General features: G+C 34.2%; 1 non-coding gene across 1 annotated transcript; it reads left to right on the top strand.

The window, feature by feature from the left end:
- Positions 1 to 4,399: 4,399 nt before the first annotated feature.
- On the top strand, positions 4,400 to 4,503 carry LOC119627785 (small nucleolar RNA U13). The gene has a single exon (XR_005244017.1). It is a non-coding gene; the product is annotated as a small nucleolar RNA U13 (small nucleolar RNA).
- Positions 4,504 to 6,397: the final 1,894 nt, after the last annotated feature.

The following is a 6,397-nucleotide window of genomic DNA, read 5'->3' on the forward strand; positions in this document are numbered from 1 at the left end:
AAAACTCTAGCAAAGATATACTCACCATATTGTTTTTATTTCCCTAAAGATCATGCTGGTGTGTGTGTATGTATGTATTGACATTACATTTCAACAATGAGATATATGACCAATTTTTTTATTCTGTAAATTAGAAAAAAATAATTGGAGAATTTTATTCTGGTCTCCTTTAGATATATTTTGTTTACTTTATTTATATAGTTATGATTCTATATTAGTGTATGAGCAAGTGCTAAGTCTCACTTCTGCCCTCTGAATGTCTGCTGAAGTCAACTAACAATAGACAAATTAGCAGAAAAGCCATACACACTTATTAACATGCACATAGACACAGGAGTCCTAATGATACTAAAAACAAAACAAACAAAACAAAACCCACTCAAGATAGTTTAGGTTTAAATGCACTATTTATAAGGGAAAGAAAAAATGAGGGATATAGGCAATTTTGAGGAATAGTGTATTATTTTCAGAGAAATTGAATGAGCTCAAAGATCAGACAATAGTTTTTAAACGATTATCTGTCGAAGCTGAATGGAACAAGTAGTAGGATGGTGAGGGGCAGAACTGTACTGCAAACAGAGGCTGTCTTATTATGCAGATAGTCTCTTAAGATAATCTCTCATAGCTGCACTCAAGAGAATAAATCAAAAGTCTGTCTGGGCATGGTCACAACTGTTCATCTTTTCTCAGGTGCTAAATCTTTCCTGTTTATTTGATGAGATTCCTAGGGAGGAGGTCTTGAGACAATTGTATTACTTTTGGAAAGAAGTTCCCTCAATCAGTTAAGGAAATTCCAAAGAGAACTAGGGGTAGTGAGACAAGAGAAAATTGGAGAGTATTTGGTTTCGAGGCAGCTTCTAAAGTCTTTCCATTATTTTTTTAATTCAAAGTGTTCAGCATGCCAACAAACCATACTCTGGGGTATTATTTACTGAGTCTAAACATCATGATCTAATTTTATACCCTACATACAGAATAAAATTATAAGAAATTACTCAGAAATTCATTGCAAGTCAAATTAAGAAAATAACACGATGTGTACTATTTCAACTGTTTTGAGGATACATATATAGGAAGTATCTAGGAAGATATAGATGGCGGTATAAATAAGGACAAATCATTGTTATGTATCTATATTTGTATCAACATAGATAGCTAGATAGCTAGATAGATAGAAAGATAGATAGATAGATAGATCTTTACATATACTTAAAATATATGCCTGAAAAATGATTGTAAGCTACCGATATGGTTTGGATCTTTTTCTGCTCCAAATCTTATGTTGAAATATGATTCCCAATGTTGAAGGTGGAGCCTGATGGGAGGTGATTGGATCATGGAGCAAATCCCTCATGGATGATTTGGTATCATCCCCTTGGTAATAAATGAGTTCTTGCCCACTTAGTTCACATGAGGTCTGGTTGTTTAAAAGTCTGGGACATCCCCCTACTCTTTCTCTCTGTCTCTCTCTCTGACCATGTGATGTGCTGGCTCCCTGTCACCTTCTTCTATGAATAAGAGCTCCTTGAAACCCTCACCATAAAAGCTAATCAGATACTAGCATCATGCTTCCTGTACATCCTGAATAACTGTGAATGAATTAAATCTCTTTTCTTTATTAATTCCCCAGTCTCAGGTATTGCTTTATAGCAATGTAAGATTAGCCTAACACAGGTACAAATTATATATTTTGTTTATTGAAATGTTACCAATAATGTATCCTGAAAAATCTCTCTGTGTCAATAAAAATTTATATCTACACTCTAATTTTGATGTCCATATTCTCTTCTACTTTATAAAAGTATTTAATTACTTTTGTCCATTTCCTTTTTTTTGACTTTCAATGTGTTCCCTATTTCTCCTGTTAGAATTGATATCTTTATTAATACATGTTGGAACATTTAAAGCTTCTTTTTCCCTAGTGGATATGCTGGATCTAAACACATATATAATTTAGGACTTTGATGCGTATTGCTGTATTGCTTTATTTAAACATTTTAACAAATTGCATGCTTATTATAAATGTATAAAAATATATTTTCCAGGGCATAAACCAGATTTTATGGTAAACTAAATCAAACTATCATTTAAAATTTTAAGTTTATTTGATTACTAATGAGGTTGAATAACTTTTATTTCTTATTTTAATTTTTTTTAATGAAATGCCCATTTATGTCTTTTGACATATGGAATGCTTGTTTTTATCCCTAATTTGCCAGCCTTTTTTTGTTCTTAAATTTTATTGTCAGGTTAGTCGAGGTATAATAACCACAGTAAAATTCACTGTCTTTGGCTTACTGTTCTGTGAGTTTTGACAAACTTTCGGTGGTGTAAAAATCACCACAATAAAAATAGAGAATACTTCCATCATTTCAAATAATCCCCCACCATGGTCCTTTTTAAATCAACCCCTCCTTCCATGTTTAGCCTATGCAAACATAAAAGTTTTTTTGTCCATACAGATTAGTCCTTACAAGAAAGTCATATAAATGAAATCACACAGTAAAGTTTGTCTTTTAGTCTGCCTTCTTTCAATTAGCATAATACACTTGAAAATCATCAATGTTATTGTGTGCATCAATAATTTTTTTCTTACTGACTGCCAGACTGATTGAGTAGATTTCATTGCAATATGAATTTTAATATATATTACATAGATGTAATATATGTAATGTGTGTACTATTTAATATAATTACATAGATGCTATTCAAAAGATTGATTGTACTTTAGGCTTGTACTAGCAAAATATAAGAATTCCTGTTTAACATCACAGAAAATATGAATAGTTTAATGGGATGCTGTATAATTTGGGTCATAAAACACTAAAAATGTGACATACCTAGTTTGTGTCACCACTTTTCCTGTTGTAATTGTACATTTTTCTTTATTTTATGCTGGAAATCCAATTCATTTGTCTTGTTAGCTATTAAATTCCATTGTTTCCACATGAGTAGCTAGAATATTTAGGTCCATGAGCTGTTGATCTTATTTTCTTTAATATATTTATTTATTTATATACTGCATTATTAAACTCTCTCCACTGAATTGCTGATTATTTAGATTATTTGGAAATAGAAAGTGAGAGATTCCAGATTTGTCTAAACTTATAGATACTAATAAAATTTGAGAAACAGTTAAACTGAGAAGTGAATCATATATATGATATATCCTATCATATATATTACATATATGAGAGAGAATATTAATTGAGCATAAATTACAAAGAAGCAATAAGAGATATGTTTTTATGGAGCCCAAACTTAGTGGCGGAGGGGTGGGGGTGGGAGGATAAGAATGCAGACATGAGGTGGAATCTCTAGTTACATGAGGAAGAAGCATAAGAGACAAAGGGAAGTAAGAGGCAGTTCACCAAGGCAGGGAAATCTTTGACCATATGTTTGTTTGTTTGTTTGTTTGTTTGTTTGCTTTGAGACGGAGTCTCGCTCTGTCACCTAGGCTGGAGTGCAGTGGCACAATTTCGGCTCACTGCAACCTCCGCCTCCCAGGTTCACATGATTGTCTTGCCTCAGCCTCTTGAATAGCTGGGATTACAGGCAGGTACCACCACGCCCGGCTAATTTTTGTATTTTTAGTAGAGACGGGCTTTCACCATTTGGTCAGGCTGGTCTCAGACTCCTGACCTCGTGATCCATCTGCCTTGTCCTCCCAAAGTGCTGGGATTACAGGCGTGAGCCACCGTGCCTAGACAGATCATCTGTTTAAAACAGACAATAATCACATGAAATGGCTCTGTCTCTGGGAGGAAAAGATCTTACATTTTAATGAGATAAATATATAAAAGTAGCCCTGTATAGACCTTTACTTGAGCCTATTTCTCTTCTACTAGATTGGAAAGCTTTCAGACAAGAAACACATGTTTTTAAAATATCTTTTTTTGCTAACATCTATCTTGGTAAAGGGGATTTACAGCAAATGAGCACATGGTATATTTCCTCCACAACGTGAGTTGGGGGATGTTGGTTGAAGTTGACTTTTTCTCTCTGGTTGCTTAGGAGCACTTCTTTCTAACTTCACCATTCTTCTCGCTATTTTCTTCTCACCCCATCCTAAGAGATTTATTTATTTAACAACTATTTATTGAGTGTCACATATTATTTTAGGCACTAAAATGACTTTAAAAGTGAAATTTCACTGGATCTGCATGTTCCAGACTTTCATTAGTTATTTTCTACTGCATTCCTGACATAATTCTTGAAATATTAGAGGAGAGTTCATCCTTATTTAGTGTTTTATAAATACTATTTACTTAATAATTTTTAGTTAAAGTTTATTTAATAATTTTTAGCTAAAATGTTTATTTAAGTGTTTTCAAAATAAAATTTTATATTACTACCTGTTATGGAATGAATCGTGTCCCCCTCAAAAAATTAATACGTAATCCTTCTGTTGTACATAAACATGATGATTGTATTTCAGCGCTCATGTGTGAGACATGCCTCTCACTAACGTTATTACAATGTTGGCACATTACCTGTCTGACATTTTCTATATACATATCAGATGCTGAAATCCTAACACCCATTTCCTCAGAATATGACTGTCTGGACATGGGGTCTTTATTGAAATAATCAAATTAAAACGAAGACATTAAGGTGGCCCCAATCCAATATGACTGGTATACTTATAAGAGAAAACTTAGGTGCAGGCACATACAGAGAGTGCCTCTAAATGCATTTAAAGAAAATACATTTCTCTTGTTTAAACCATCCAGTCTGTGATATTTTGTTCTGACAGCACTAGACACTAATACTTTACCATAACTGCAAAATCGTTTCTACTTGCAATATAAAAATAATTATTAAAAATAAATGAAAGTCTACTAAAAATTTACATAGTACCTTAAAGGACCTTAAAAATATATATTCTTGTATCTCAGACTTTTACAATACGGACAGAGCTTTGGAATATCACCTAGGAAGGTAAGTGTTTACATATAGTTGGAGACAGGCATCAAGGCCACGATGCCTTTTCCAAAGCAGCTGCTTCTTCCTTTGACATTGTATTCATTCAACTCAGTATATTTGGAACTGTGTCAGGGTCTGCAGTCATTGTATGAGGGACTGAAACACTAGGGCCTAGGCAGCGTTTAAAACTGGCACAGTGAAACTCTCTCCAGGGACCCTCCCTGCAGCCCCTGGGGCTACTTGCATCCAAGAATCACTGAACTGAAGCAGGTATACAGTTCCTGCCCATGCCCCTCACTCCAGGCTGCCTCCAGCTTGGGCCCCTGCCTGGACACTCCCAAGTGAGATGTTGAGAAACTAGGCCCCTAGATCCAATTTGGGAAATTGGCTTGAGGCAATAACTGGAAAAGAGATAAAAGACTGGATGGTGAAAAATGATATGTAGAGAAACAAGGACAGCAGGTGGTAGCCCGGGAGGCATTAAGAGGGAAAAACACTGAATAAAGGACAGAAGATGAATAGAAAGGAAGATCTTGAAAAATGAGATTTGAATGAGAAAAGCTAGGGGAAAATAGAAATATATTCTCTATCCTTTAAAATGTTGCTTCTTTTCCTACCACCTCCCTTTCTCATGCTGATCTCTCTTGGCCTCTGTGTCATTTAAAGTCCATTGATGCCCTTTATCTTACCCTTTGCTAACCAGACTTGCCAGGTCCTTATTTCTTTGTCTTGGCCACCCTGCCTCACTCTTCTCCCTATTGTTATCTAGTAGATGAGGAGTGCACTCTGATGGCTCTATTTCAAATGCCATGAGGAATAACTATTATTTCTGATACTCTCAAATTATTTCTAAATATTTTTAAAGCACTGATTGACTAAAGTCGATGTGGGATTTTCACAACTATGTAAAAATGTGCATCATTTAGAATGAATATGGTAAAGTTGGCTTCATTTATTAAAATGCACCACAGTCTAATATTCAACTACTCTATGGATGGCTATTGTTTCCATCCAATTATATTTCACCATCATGAAATACATTTCATCAGCCTATCTCAGTCTTATCAATGAAAGAATTTCACCATTTTAAGAAAATACAATGATTTTTAAAAAATAAAACAAGGCTTTCTGACATTGCCACCTTGATTACAAAATGATATACCACTTCTTAAAATGAGCAAGGTCCAGAAACAGAGAAGCTATTAGAAATGTATTATCAGGATGACTTAATTATCGAACATCTCCCAACTAAAGCACACTAAGGAGTTATTTGCATGTAAATTCTGTTGACAGTGTATTATCTTTACTATAGAACTGTGCATGAGAAAGCATACTTCCAATTACTCGTAGAAACATAAATAACACTTTTTAAAATGTATTTATTTAAATGTTGGTAAGAGAAATATTTCCACAAATCCACAGTAGACTCACTGTAACTCTGGATATGCATTTGTAAGCATATGGTGGCATG

This window comes from Chlorocebus sabaeus, chromosome 5 (genome assembly GCF_047675955.1).
Source record: "Chlorocebus sabaeus isolate Y175 chromosome 5, mChlSab1.0.hap1, whole genome shotgun sequence".
Classification (NCBI taxonomy): Eukaryota; Metazoa; Chordata; class Mammalia; order Primates; family Cercopithecidae; genus Chlorocebus; species Chlorocebus sabaeus.